The following is a 14,715-nucleotide window of genomic DNA, read 5'->3' on the forward strand; positions in this document are numbered from 1 at the left end:
GAGCCCATTCCTCCCCCTCCAGATCCCATTCCTCCCCCTCCAGATCCCATTCCTCCCCATCCAGATCCCATTCCTCCTCCTCCAGATCCCATTCCGCCCCCTCCAGAGCCCATCCCGCCCCATCCGGATCCCCTCCCACCTCCTCCAGATCCCATCCCTCCTCCGGACCCCATCCCGCCACCTCCAGACCCCATCCCACCTCCTCCAGACCCCATCCCACCCCCTCCAGACCCCATTCCCCCATGGATTTCAGGGATGGACGTCCCAACGATGCTCTCCGTGGGGCAGGAGCTGATGATGGGTCCCGGGAATGTCACGACCACGGGTGGGGCATAGACGATGGCTCGGGAATCTCCACAGGAGGAGACGCAGGGCTCGCTGCAGGCATCGACGTAGGGCTGGCCGCACGTCACCTCGCAGGGCGAAGCACAGCGGGCACTGAGCAGTTGGCCGTAGGAAGACATCGTTCCCGATCCAACCTGGAAGGAAGAGAAGGTCCCAGCCCGGTGGAGGCAGAGCCAGAGGATTGGAAGGATGGGGAAGAATTCCTGAATTCCTCGGTTTCAGAGTTATTTGTGTGTTTAATCCTTGAATCACCACCTTTTAGAGGTATAAATGTCCCCAAACTTCTCCGTGAGGGAGGAAATGCAGGTAAAAAGAGGTGGTTTTGTCCTTAAATTCTTAGGGGTGAGACTGAGATAGCCAGTAGGAAATGGGAGGTGTATAGGAGATGATTCCCCTTGGAATTTTCTGGAAAGGGAGTTGTGTTATGGGAATGGGGATTTGTTTGGATGGACAGGTGCAGATATGTGGGGTTAAATCATCTAAATAAATGAGTTTGTGGTTAGAAAATTAAAATAATTTAAAACCCATCCTTTCTAGGGCACAATCCACTTCTCCATGAATTGCACCAATCAAGGGAGATGAACTGCGGGGAAATGCTTCTAATTCTCCTCCCACTCCTCTCTAGGGCTCCATGGAATCATGGAACGGACCTTAAAGATCCAGTTCCAACCCCTGCCATGGGCAGGGACATTTTTTCCACAGACCCCAAACCCCATCCAACCTGGCCTTGGATAATTCCAGGGATGGGGCAGCCACAGCTTCTCTGGGAATCTCACTCCAGGGCCTCTCTACCCTCACAGGGAAGGATTTATCCCTAAAATCCCATCTAAACCTCCTGTCCGTCACTGTGAACCCACTCTCCCTTTTCCTGGCACTTGGAAAAAGTCTCTCCCCATGTTCCTTGTAGCTCCTTCAGGTCCTGGAAGGCCACAATTGGGTCACCCCAAAGCGTGTCTGCATTTTTGCCCTGTATCTATTCCCAGAATGAATTCTGAGAAGAACCTCCCTGTCCTTTTCCCACATCATTCCCTTTCCCGTTCCTTTTGGGAATCAATCCCACCCTAATCTTGGGTTTGGAATGACCCCTCTCCAAAAATAAATGCTCACTTCCTAAAAATTCCTCCCATCAACATTTTTATAACTCCTGTTCCTTTTCCCCCTTTATCCACCTTAATCCCAAGTCCCACTTCCCATGTAAAACGGGTTTGGAGAATAAACTCTACCCTGATTTAGTATAGGATATAAAACCTCAGATCAAAGCTCCCCATAAACCAAATTATGTCTAATTAGGAGCTGATTCAGTTAAACCCGACTTACCCAGTCAGCGAGGAGGACGAGTCAGCAGAGGCAGCTCCAGGGCCGCCAGGCAGGAGCACTTTTATATCCTGTCATGGAGAAGGGAAATTGGGAGCCACCTTGACGCAATCCCCTTGTGAAATGGAATGTTTTCCCTGCTCCTGCCTCCCCTTGTTGCAACTGTTTTGATAACGCTTTAGGATTAGGAGATAATTCCCAGTCCCACACAGGGCGCTGCGGGTGCTTCACCCTTCCCGGGCCTTTACTGGAAATCTCTGCATCCACTGAGGGGGTTTTTCCCTAAAATACTCACTTAGTGTTCACCCCATGAGTTTTTTTATGGAATTTCTGTTCTTGGGACATCAATTCCCAGGCCCACACAAGGTGCTGCAGGTGCTTCACCCATCCCAGGCCTCTGCTGGAAATCCCACCATCCCCTGAGGGGGATTTTCCCTAAAATATTCGCTTTGTGTGTCCGTGGTCACTTTGTGTTCACTCCATGAGTATTTTTATGGAATTTCTCTTCTTGGGACATCAATTCCCAGGCCCACACAGGTGCTTCACCCATCCTGGGCCTCTGCTGGAAATCCCACCATCCCCTGAGGGGGATTTTCCTTAGAATAGGTGGATTTTCCCTAAAATACTTGCTTTGTGTGTCTGTGGTCACTTTGTGTTCACCCCATGAGTTTTTTTATGGAATTTCTGTTCTTGGGACATCAATTCTCAGGCCCACACAGGTGCTTCACCCATCCTGGGCCTCTGCTGGAAATCCCACCATCCCCTGAGGGGGATTTTCCTTAGAATAGGTGGATTTTCCCTAAAATACTTGCTTTGTGTGTCTGTGGTCACTTTGTGTTCACCCCATGAGTTTTTTTATGGAATTTCTGTTCTTGGGACATCAATTCTCAGGCCCACACAGGTGCTTCACCCATCCCGGGCCTCTGCTGGAAATCCCACCACCCCCTGAGGGGGCTTTTCCTTAGAATAGGTGGATTTTCCCTAAAATATTCACTTTGTGTGTCCGTGGTCACTTTGTGTTCTCCCCATGGGTTTTTATGGAATTTCTGTTCTTGGAGCTGTCCTTTGAACAGATGATTTCCTTTTCACATTCCAAGGAGGAAGTTTGAGGTCCCAAAGAAATTCCTGGACAAGAATTCCATCTGAAATTCAGCTACAAAAAGGCACCTGCCCAGGATTTTATGATTTATCAACAATTCCTCATCTCAAGGGCTGGTTCCCTTCAGAATAAACACATTAAAAATACTAAAAACCGGGAAGAAATTGAATTTTCCTGGGGGAACGTGTTTTTTAGAGGCCAAGATGAGGAGAGGAATTTAGTTCAGGGTTAGAGGACTCAGAGCAAACATTAACTGAAGTCCAGACCCATAAACTCAGCTCAAATAAATCCCCACGGCCTGAAAAATGCTGATATTGTGATTTCACGCTCACATTTACATTAAAAAAACGCCTCTTTGTTCTCAGTTGTAGTGAATTATTAAAATGAAAGGAAAACACAAAAACAAAGCCCCAAATAAATGATTTTATTTACATTTCATGGCCCTGGAATCAATCTAATGAGAAGGAGATACATGAGCAGCACAGAACAGTCTGACTCACTTAATTTGTGGCAATTAAAAGCATCCATTAATTACAGTGATTGACAGTGGAGGCAATTCCAGGAGTTACCAAACCCAATATTTGAGAAAAGTTCCTAAGAACCTCGTCCCATTGCCTTGGAGTTTTTTCCAATGGAGAGAAAATTGGTTTGAAACAAAAAACTGCCCCAAAATCCCCAGGTTTCGGTTTCTGTAATTTGGGTTTTCCCCTGGAAGTTTTAATGGGATCCTTTCCTTTGTGGAACTTCAGCCTTGATATTCCACTGAGAGCCTTGCAAAAAATCAGATCCCAAATGCAAACCCCTGGCACGGGCCCAAAACTCCTTTCACAAGCACTGAACCTGCCTCAGATCAAAGAGTTCTTTAAGAGACAAGAGAAAGAGATAAACTCCCTTCCCAGCTGGAAGAGAAAGCCTTATGGAAATAAAAATTAAAACAAAAAACCAACCAACCAACCAAACAAACAAAAACAAAATCAGGAATTTTGGCTTTTGCTGCAAAGGATTTGCAGAAAAAACCACCCCAAACGTACAGATTTTTTACATTAAAAAAAATAAACTTTAAAGAGCATCAATTGGGGCTGAGGAGCTCCAGACTCACCTCAAACAAACCGACTCCAGAGATTTATCTGGGAGATTCCTCATCCTGTTTTTTCCTGGCATGCTGATTGTTGTTGTTGTTGTTGATGATGTTGTTGTTGTTGTCGTCGGTAAATTGATTTTCTGGCTTTAGGAATTCCAGGGCTCTGCTCTGATCCTTCCCGGCTGCTTTGCATATGGAGATGAAATCAGAGGAAGCTGCTGCAGCTGCTTTGCTCTTCCCTATAATTTTCCAAATTGGGCTCCGAAGTTGCTTGGCAGAGAGGAAATCATCGGTGTCATTATCCCAGATCGGGGCAGAACACGATCTTCATCCCTCATTCTTCCCCAGATTTTATCGGGGCAATGCCAGGCTTGGAAGAGAAAAACCAACAACAGCGGGCAGGAAAATAAACAGGCTAAAATTTGGGAATTACTGCACGAATTTAAGGCTGGTTTGGATCCTGGAATTCCTATTTTGGAGCAGTTTCTGAGCTGTCACCTGGAATCCAATTTCCAGATAAAGGGATGACATTTGGGGGTGGTTTTTTTCATTGGATAATGATGAGATTGAAGGGGAAATAAGGGATTAACTTAAATCATCACCAACTGCTTGTTAATTTTTTGTATTTACAGTTCTGTTTTATTGCTTAGACCAGAGCAGGATCTCAGTTCTGTTCATTTCTGTCCATTTCCGTCAATTTCCATCCATTTCTGTCCATTTCTGTCCATTTCCCCTGATTTCTGTCTATTTTCCTTGATTTCTGTCCACTTCCATCCATTTCCATCCATTTCTGTCCATTTCCTTTGATTTCCGTCCATTTCCATCCATTTCTGTTCATTTCTGCCCATTTCCATCCATTTCTGTCCATTTCCCTTTATTTCCGCCCATTTCCATCCATTTCTGCCCATTTCTGTCCATTTCCGCCCATTTCCGCCCATTTCTGACTTGATTCCCTCGGTTCAATCCCACCAAAAATTAAGTTTTTCCTCTCATGGAGAAGTTTGGGGACGTTTTTACCTCCAGCTCCACAAAAGGTGGTGATTAAAGAATTAAGCCCGCAAATAACTCCAGAGCCGAGGAATTCTTCCTCGCCACCCAATGAGATTTGCTCGGAGCTCGGAAATTATGACAGCACCCCAATTTCCTGGGAATCTTTCATCTTGGAAACAAAACACAGCTAATACTCTTTAATTCCCTGGATAAAACCTGGGGGAGCATGGAATTGCAGCCCCAGGAGGAAGCCTGGAGTGCCTGGGCGTAATTTGGGTCTGTCTAAAAGCTGGGCCAGGTGTCCCTCTGGGGCCACCACCCAAACGCCTTCTTCAGGTCAGGGTCACCTCCCTGGAGCAGCCAGAGGCTTCCCAGGATCACGGAATATCCCGAGGTGGAAGGGAACCCCAAGGATCATCACTGGCCCTGCACAGAACCATCCCCAAGAGTCCTCAGAGTCTCATCCCGGGATTTTATAGAGGTCCTGGGTCAGCTGGAGCTGCCAGGAGTGGGCAAGGTTGAAGAAGGAGCTTTGATAAGGCAGCCTGGTCTTATCAGCTCAGCCCAAGCCCAAACCCCCAGAAGACTGAGGATTGGAGAAGGGGATTTTGTTCTTCTTCACTGAGGAGTTGGAGCGTGTCCAGGGATGGGAACGGGGCTGGAGCAGCAGGAGAAGGGAATGGAAAACCCTGAGGGAGCTGGGGGGGCTCATCCCAGAGAAAAGGGGGATCCAGCGGGAATTTGGGGCTCTTCCAGGGGGGATTTGGGATCTGATCGCAGGGAACGGGGCCAGCACAAGAGGGAACGGCCTCGAGCTGTGCCAGGGGAGGCTCAGGGTGGATATTTGGGAAAATCCCTCCTGGAAAGGGCGGCCAGGCCTTGGGAGGGGCTGCCCAGGGAGGCTTGGAGTGGCCATCCCTGGAGGGATCCCTGGAGGGATCCCTGGAGTTGGGCTGGGTGTCCAGGTGGGGACCAGGCACAGCTTGGACTCGATGATCTTGGAATTCTTTTCCAGCCTCCGGGATCCTGGGGTTCTAAAGAGCTGCAGGATCTGCTCCTCAGGAAGGTGGGTGCTCATGGGTGAATTTGGGGTTATTTGGGGCATCTTAGAAATTCCACCCTTGCAAAAGAATTAATTGTAATACTTCATTAGCACCTGTGGAATGAGCGAATGCCACGGAGCAAATTCCCATTCCTGTATCGCCCCATGGCTCACCGAGGCGTGGTGCTAAGACCCAATTTAATCATCCATTAATGAGAAAGATATTAATTAAATCTTCATTTGCCTCCATTGCCTCATTAAAGCTGCTCATCTCAGCAAGAAAATCTGGCAGCTTCCTTTGAGTTTCTTCAAGGATTAAACCTGGAGCTGGTGGCACAAAATCTTGTAAAATTAATTTCTAGTTGGATTTAAGGGGGGACAAGGAAATTTTCCCAGAAAAAAAGCGCAGAGTTTTGTTATCCAGGGGAAATATTGGAATTTTTTCCAGATGCAAAGATTTGTATAGCACTGATTAGTCCAGATCAACAAGGCCAAAGGTTTGGCTTGAATAAAATCTGTCAGAAATTCCAGTGCTCTCCTTGCTGCTGGAATTCACCAGGAATCGTGGTTATGGGAAAATGGAGATGGGTTCAAGCTGAAAAAGGGGAAATTTAGGTTGGATTTAGGGAAGAAATTGTTCCCTGTGAGGGTGGGGAGGCCCTGGAATGGATTTCCCAGAGAAGCTGTGGCTGCTCCATCCCTGGAAGTGTCCAAGGCCGGGTTGGATCATCCTGGGATAATGGAAAGGAGCTGGAATAAGATGACCTTAAAGGACCTTCCCAACCAAAACCATTCCAGGATTTTATGATTCTTAGGACTGAAAAGGGATTTAAGGAGGAAAAGCAGCCCCATCTCTTCCCCTGGGTCTGGGCCAAGACTTGGCCTCCCTGACCTCATCCCGAATTTTGCTGCTGTGCAATATTGGGACTATAATGACAGGTTATCAGGAATAACCCTATTAATAACTGGGTGTGTCCCAACCTCAGATCTGCCCTCTGGATGGAGCATCCTTGGGCAAGTTGGGTCACTTCTGGGCACCAGTTTTCCCCTAATAAATGAGAATTTTACTGGGCCAAGAGCGGGGAAAGGGAAAAGCCTGCGAGGAGCAGTCGTGGGGTGGGATATCGGAAAGGGAACGAGGGATCTGGATCATCCTGGAGGTCCCTTCCATCCAGAACCATCCTGGGATTCCACGAAAATCAGAAGAAACAGCCGAGCCCCCCTGTGCAAGGCCATAAAAACCATGGGAACACTGGGAGAGAAAACGGTGGGATGGGTTTGTGGGAAGCAGGAGAAGGAGGAAAAAGCAGGGAAAAAAGGCAAATTGGCAGGAAAATCCAGGATTTTCTGATGCACGCTTAGTTTTCCAGGCTGCAAATCAAAATAATGATATTAATTTTATTTTTAAATATATTAATAATAATTTTAATTAAGATATTAATATTAATAATAATAGGCTTAGGCAGATGAGTGGAGAATGTTGAGGGCTGGTTGGGGCAAAAAACATGGCATGGACCCAAACAAGGTCTCTGGGGCTCAGACTGCGGAAAAAAATGGGATCAGCTGGATCCAAAAGGGATCAGATTGATCCAACAGGGATCAGATTGATCCAAAGGGGATCAGATTGATCCAAAAGGAATCCAGGCCTGAGTTCTTGGTGGAAAAGCTGATGGTTCTTCTCCAAAAACTTCAGTTAGGAGAAACGGGGGAATTTGGGGCTCTTCCAGGGGGGATTTGGGATCTGATCGCAGGGAACGGGGCCAGCACAAGAGGGAACGGCCTCGAGCTGTGCCAGGGGGGGCTCAGGGTGGATATTTCCAGGGAAAATCCCTCCTGGAAAGGGCGGCCAGGCCTTGGGAGGGGCTGCCCAGGGAGGGTTGGAGAGACCATCCGTGGAGGTGTCCAGGGGATCCCTGGACATTGTTCTGGAATCAGGCACAGCTTGGACTCAACCTTGGAGATGTTTTCCAACCTCAATAATTCTGGGATCTTCCTTGAAGAAAAAAGAAAAACTAAAAAAGGAACAATTTCCATTCCTCTTCTTCCTGAGCCCCGTGTGGAACTGGAGATTGTCCAACTCCTCGAGCTGGATGGGGTGGAGCCGCTGGAGCCGATGAGTCAATCCCGATGTTTTGGGGTCCGCCCCACCCGTGACCTCATTGCCGGAGTTTTCCCAACCTTTCCCCCACAAGCCAAACAAGAAATGTGGGATCTCTGAGCTGCCGCCGGCTTAGGGAGGCCAAGCCACGGCTCACAGGCTGATCTTCCGAGATATTGGGATCGTTGCATCATCGCCAGGATCAGGAACGGGATCAGGAAAGTGGGGCACACGCAAATGGGGGCCAGATAAACAAGGGGATTTAGGGGAGTTCCCAAAACGTGAAGGGAAAGATTTAAATATGGATAGGCAGGGAATATTTGAGGGGATTGTTTTGGCAGGAACGGGTTTGCAGGGAACTGGGAGCGTGGAGAAACCTCCCGTTTCACACAGGGATGGCCAGGTGAGGTGAAAGAGCCCAGAGAAGGGCGCAGAGGAAGGGAAATCCAGCAAAAACATGGAAAAAGCGTTCTCAGATGTTGGAATTCTGCCTCCCGGCTGTTTAGGAGCTGGTTTAACGTTCCTGACGAGTTTTCCACAATCCCTTTTCCCTCTGAAGGGAAAACCGCCTGGATTGGGGCTGGTCCCTGAAGGAGGAGCCCACCCTGAGGGTGGGGAGGAATTCCAAAATTCCAGTTGGTCAAGGGCAGCTCTCAAACCTCCCCAGCCCCAAAAAACCCAGGGATTTGGGATTTATCCAGCTTTCCCAGTTAGGAAAATTTCCCTGGAAAAGGAAACGAGGAAACCACTGGGATAATGCAGAATAATTTTAATGGGAAGGGAAAGAACGAGGCTAAAACGAAATGAAATAAATAAAATAAAATAAAATACGGAGTAAAGGACGCAGATCCAGGTGAAGATTCTTCACTTTCATCCTGGAATTTTGGAATGGTTGGGGTGGGAATCATCCAGATCCACGGGCAAAGGACACCTCCCTCTATCCCAGGTTATTCCAAGCCCATCCAACCTGGCCTGGGACACTTCCAGGGATGGAAAAATCCACATTTTTTGGGGCAAACATTTCCAAGGTGTTAATTTTTATATAAAATGAATTCATTTCCAGAATTTTTTTTCCCCTTTTTATTAAAATTAATTATAAGGAGATCGATTTTTTTCCCTTTCCCGACTTTCCTGCGGTGAAAGTGAAAGCCAGGAAGCAGTGACGGGATTGTGTTTGTGGTTATCCCAGGGAAAAGGGAACTTCCTGATGAGTGATTCCCATAAAAGCTAAGCCAGGCTTAATTAGGCCTGGCAGGGAAAGGCTTTGTCAGGTCTGACCACATTTGGGGTGTTCCCCAATCAGTGCCTGCCTCAATTTCTCTGAAAAACCACGGAAAAGGAACCAATTGCTCCCACAAACCGGATTTCGAGCGTCAGGTTATTCCAAAATTTGGAGAAAAGGGAATTTAATGGCTTTATTCCGCTGCTTGGGAATGTCTGAGGGGAAAAAATCCAACTTAAAAACCCCCAACCTTAAAAACCCCAACTTAAGCTGAACTCAAATTCCCAAATCTGCTTTGGAGGAGTCTCCAGAGCCTTTGGATTGGGCTTGGGTCTGTGTCACACTTCCAACACCTCTTTTTCCTCCTTTGCTGCATCCGTGTTTTCCATTCCTGGCTTTTCCAGCTCTGGAATTTCCTCCTGGCTCCTGTTCCCAGGCGGCTGCTGGCTCCCGCAGCTGCTTCTCCTGCAGGGATGGATCCAACGGGAATTAAAGACGTAGGAGCAGCGCGACGCCCGCCGGGGGCTGAATTTCGGCACGAACCCCCTGGAACGCGGGATTTGTGCTCCCAGGGATCTCAGGGAGGTTCTGGAGGTCCCCACTCCTCTCTCCAGCATTCCCGAGGCCTCCCGTGGGTCCACGCTGAGGATGGGCCTGGAGCTGAATTCCAGCACGAACTCCCCGGATCGCGGCGTTTCCGCTCCGTGGGATCTCAGGGAGGTTCCTGCTCCTCCCTCCGGCATTCCCGAGGATCCCAGCACCGTCTCCTGCGGGCAGGTGCTGAGGATGGGCCCCGGGAATGTCACAAGCACGGGAGGGGGGAAGATGATGACTCGGGAAGCGCCACAGGAAACCACCCAGTGATGGCTGGAGCTGGAGGCCGCCGGCCGCGGGCAGCGCCCCTGGAATTCCGAGCACATCTGGGAGGAAAGCCGGAGAACCTGCAGCCAGAGCAGCAAAAACCTCTTGGAATTACACAGTTTATTCCTATTTCTTCGTAAATCCCAGGTGGGAAAACCCCCCGTCAGTGAATATTTCTTTTCTTTTTTGAAGTTGATTCCATTTTAGAATTGTATTTTGGGTTTAATTTTTTAAATGTTACTTTTAAATTCTGAGGCGTATTTTTAGGGTTTTTTTTCTAAATTCTATTTAATTTTCATTGTATTTTTTAAACGTCATTCATTTTTTAAAATTTTCGTTTTTAAAAATTCTATCTAATTTTCACTGGGTTTTTTTTTTAATTTCATTTCACTTGGATTTTATTTTTTAAAATTTCGTTTACTTTTTTCATTTTATTTTTAAAGAAATCATTTAATTTTTCATGTTGCTCTTACATTTTCATTTCATTTTAAAATTTTGTTTCTTAAATTTTCTTTAATTTTTTATTTTAACTTTTAATTGGGTTTTTAAAAATTATTTAATTTTTAATTCTATTTCTTTTAAATTACTTAATTTTTTTTTTAATGCTCCTTTTAAATCAAACTCCCGGCTCAATTCCAGCTTTTCCTCTTTTCCCCCCTCAACCTTCCCAAAAAACCCCACCCTGGCTCTATCCACTCCACAATTCCATGATTTTCCATCCCTTCCCGGGATGATTTGTTTATCGCATCCTGCCCAGCCCTCGCTGGGATAATTACCCAGAGCAGATTCCAGAGCCTGGGATCGCTCCCGGCTCCGGATCCGCATCCGGAGTGGTTCCTTCCCCCTGACAGCTCCAAAATCCGTGATTTCTGTGCCATCCTCCCGGAATTCCTGGGAAAATCCTTCCTCCAGGGACTTCCAGATGAATTCCAGAGAGCCGAGAACTCCACAGGGAATTTTGGTGCCAAATTTTTTTTTTTCCCTGGACACTGAATCCACCTTTTTGTGGAATTAATTCCAGAATATATCCTGGGATTTAACCTGTCAGGGTTAAAAGCTGTGGGATGTGGATGATTCCCGATAAAAATCCCTTCATTTTTGTCCCTGGAGGAATCCAGGCTCTTCCAGAGGCTCCTTCGGAGGTAGGTGTTGGGTGAAGTCACCAAATTCCTGTTTCTCTCCAAAGATTCCGCTGGAAAAGTCCAGGGAAATCCCATTATTTATCTCATGGGGTTTTCCATGGAGACCAAATGCTCTTTGCAGAGAATTCCCAAAGTTTTTGGGTGGGAAAGCAGCGGAATTGGAGCTTCTTCTTCCCAAAAAAATTGACTTTTGCACCAAAGAAATTCCCTGGCCGGCTGGAAACTGGGGAGAAACAACTTTTTAGGGAAAATGGGCTCTGGTTTGGATCATTCTGGCAGGAAAAGAAGGAAAGAAGATTTTCCTCCCTTTTTATCCCATAGAAAATAGATTTGATGTATGAATAATAAAATTTTGGGGGGAGTAAAAAAGGAAAATCTCAGGTTTTCTCCAATTTTTGGATGAAAAATATGGATAAAATGTTACTGAGCGTCCTGATTTATGGATGACCTGACCTTTAAAATCCCTTCCATCCCAAAATATTCCATGATTTGGTGACAAACTCATCCAAATCCCACCGGAATTAAAATCAAAGCGACTTTTAAGCTGCAGTTATTTATTGTTAATGAATAACAACATTCCAGCAGATTTTTGGGGGGGATTTTAACAAGAATTCCAATCACCATGGATACATTTTTAAGGCTGCATTCACCCCAAATATCCAACGAAACAATTCCCAGCAGAGAATCTCCCTTGGAATTTTTGGAGCCACAGAATTCCCGTGAAGCCCCAGCTCGTTTCCCCCAAATTATTGAACAGAGGTGCGAGGGACTTACCAAAATTCCAGGAAGGAATCGATGGGAATGGCCGGGGGAGCCCTGAATCCTTGGAGTTTTATAAGAACTCCCGAACTTCCAGGAAGCTGAGGCAACCTTTGGGCGCCAGGTTTTAATTGCCCTCCCCTCATGTGTAATAATCTTAATTACTCTTAATTGGTTTGGGGTTGTTTACCCGCGTTATTCCATTTTCCATGGGAATTCCTGTTACGTCCCCCAGGGTTTCCTTCGGGTTTTTGCAGGAAAAGTTCATTCCAGAGGTGATTTCGCCATTTCTGCCTGGATTTCCAATCCCGGGGTGGTTTGGGTGGGAAGGGGATTAAATCTGATCCCATTCCAACCCTCTTCCACGGGCAGGGACACTTCCCGCTATCCCAGCTCGCTCCAAGCCCAATCCCAAATTTCCTTGGGCTGAAAGTGCCTCAAGGGAGACTTAAATAAGAGGAAAAATTGTAATCCTGTGGATGCTGGAAAATGGATGAATTTCACGGGGTTTTGCTGATTTTTCCGAGGATTTGGGTGGATCCTCGGAGCTGAGAGAATCCCGGAATTCCGGAATGGGTCAGGCTGGAAGGGACCCTCCTCAAGGCTGGCACGGGACTTTTGGGATGGCTCTGGAATATCCCCACTGAGAGGGATTCCAACATTCCCTGGACAATCTGTTCCGGTGCTCAGGGATGAAATTCTTCCCTGTGTCCAGCTGGAAATTCCTGGGAATCAATTCCCACCCCTAGAAATTCCCCCAGGCTGAGCTGGAGCAGCTTCAGAGCCAGTTTTGGGGTGATTTTTGAGGAGGAATCGGTTGTTTTGCTTCAGGAATGTGCAAACCACCTGGAGTCGGGCTGCAGAACAACATCCTGTTTACCTGTGGAAGAAGCACTTCCATCCAAGAGGGAATATTCCAGAGCTGCTCCGAGCCCTGAGGAGCTTTTTCTGGGATAATTTGTTATTTACATTACGAGGATAAAACACTTTGCATGCATAAATTGCTCGTGAATATTTCTGATAGGTTTTGATATCCCCTCGGTGCGTGGGAACCTCATTATCGGGATTATTTCCCTCATCCCGCCCCAAAAGACAATTCCAGGTTCTCACGGAGTTTTCCAAAAAAATCAGTGTTTGAATTCCTCCTTCCCAGTTGAGGCTGATCCCATCGAGCTCTGCAGATTTCTGGGAATATGGTGAAACTCCTATTTCATACCCTTTGATAATAATTCCACGCAGCTCATGGATCTCTTGGAGGCTCCTGCTTGGAGCCTTCCTCCTTAAAACCAGCAAAAACCTCTGGAAAAATTGGAATTTATTTTATTCCTGTGCCGCTTAAACCGCAGAGCATCCAACCCCCCCCCAGAGAGGGAACTCATTTTAACCTCCCAGTTTTCCTCGTAGGAAGGAGAATCCAGCAAAATTTCCGTTTGATTTCTGGAAGCGGGGAACTCCTTTGGGAATCGGGAATGGGAATTTGGGAATGGGATGAGGATGGACTTCCTGCCGCGCTTCTCCTCTGTCGCCACCAGGCGGCAGCAGCGCCCCGCGGCACTTTCGGGGTTCCCCGTGGCCTTTTCCATCTCTCGTGACCTTTCCAGGGGCAAATCCCACCGGGAAAAACCTCTGGATGAGGCAGGGAAAGGGCACCGGGAGAGGCCGAGGATCGTCCTCACGTGGAGAGAGCGGAATTACGGCACAATTCCACAGCTTTTTTGGGACAACGGGTTTTTATTTCGTCCTCTCAGCACAACTCCCTTATCGGAAGCCAATCCACGGAATCAGGAGCTCAGATTTTTACAATTCAACCTTTTCCTGCTGGTCCATCCCCTCTCCCCCATTTTTTTTTTCCTCCTGCTGGGAGGAAAGGCTGAGGGAATTGGGAATGTTCAGCCTGGAGAAGCTTTGGGTTGACCCCACTGTGGCCTTGCAGGGCCTGAAGGGGCCACAGGCAACATGGGGAGAGACTTTTTCCAAGGGTCTGGAGTTCCAGGAAAAGCGGGAACGGGTTCAGATTGACGGGGGGAAGTTCAGGTTGGATTCTGGGAAGAAATTCCTGTGAGGAACATCATTCCCTTCCCACAGTAAACCCGTGGTAGTGAACGCAGCCCTAAAATTGGGATTATTTCCCTTATTTTACGCAAAGGAGTGGTGTGACAACAGGGACATTTTTTTTTCCAGAAGCAGGAATTTAAAAGAGTTTAAAAGACGGAAAATAAATCAGGCAGAGAGCAGGAATCAGCTGCAACCTGAGTTTAATGTGAGTGGCACAACCAGAGTAGAATTGATCCCACAACAGTAAAAACAGGGTGCAAACGTTGTCACGAAGGCACTGGGTGGAGGTTCCAAGTGGCTCAGAGCTCCTCAGCCTCTCCCCAACACCTTCCTGGTGCTGGAAAATCCGAATTTGGGGTCAAATAAAACGGGGGATTCACTCTGGGAGCTTAACACGGGCACGATAAGGGGTAAAACCAGGCTTGGGGGGTAGGACTGGGAATGGAGGGGGGACCCCCCCGAGCCCGCAGCTCCATCTGCTGAGGGATTCCCGGCCGCTCCTGCTCCTCCCTCACCAGAGCCATTTGGAAGCGCAGCGACTTTTCTTGGAGTGCCCGGAGCGCTTGGCCCCCGCCGAGGACAGGCAGGGGGGGCGCGGGGACGCGCGGAGGTGGGGACAGCGGGACTTGCTCAGGTGCTGCGCGGAGGAGCTCCTGGCCTTGGTCCCCTCGTGCAGCAGCGAGCCCTTGGCCACCGGTTTGTGCGGG

At 47.7% G+C, this 14,715-nt stretch overlaps 1 long non-coding RNA gene across 1 annotated transcript; it reads right to left on the reverse strand.

Annotated features, from left to right (window-relative positions):
* Nucleotides 1-280: 280 nt before the first annotated feature.
* Nucleotides 281-3,876, reverse strand: LOC108444817. Its single transcript, XR_001859522.1, has 3 exons — nucleotides 3,858-3,876; nucleotides 1,663-1,730; nucleotides 281-479 (listed from the first exon to the last, which is right to left on the reverse strand). It is a non-coding gene; the product is annotated as an uncharacterized LOC108444817 (long non-coding RNA).
* Nucleotides 3,877-14,715: the final 10,839 nt, after the last annotated feature.

This window comes from Corvus brachyrhynchos, unplaced genomic scaffold (assembly GCF_000691975.1).
Source record: "Corvus brachyrhynchos isolate BGI_N302 unplaced genomic scaffold, ASM69197v1 scaffold350, whole genome shotgun sequence".
NCBI lineage: Eukaryota > Metazoa > Chordata > Aves > Passeriformes > Corvidae > Corvus > Corvus brachyrhynchos.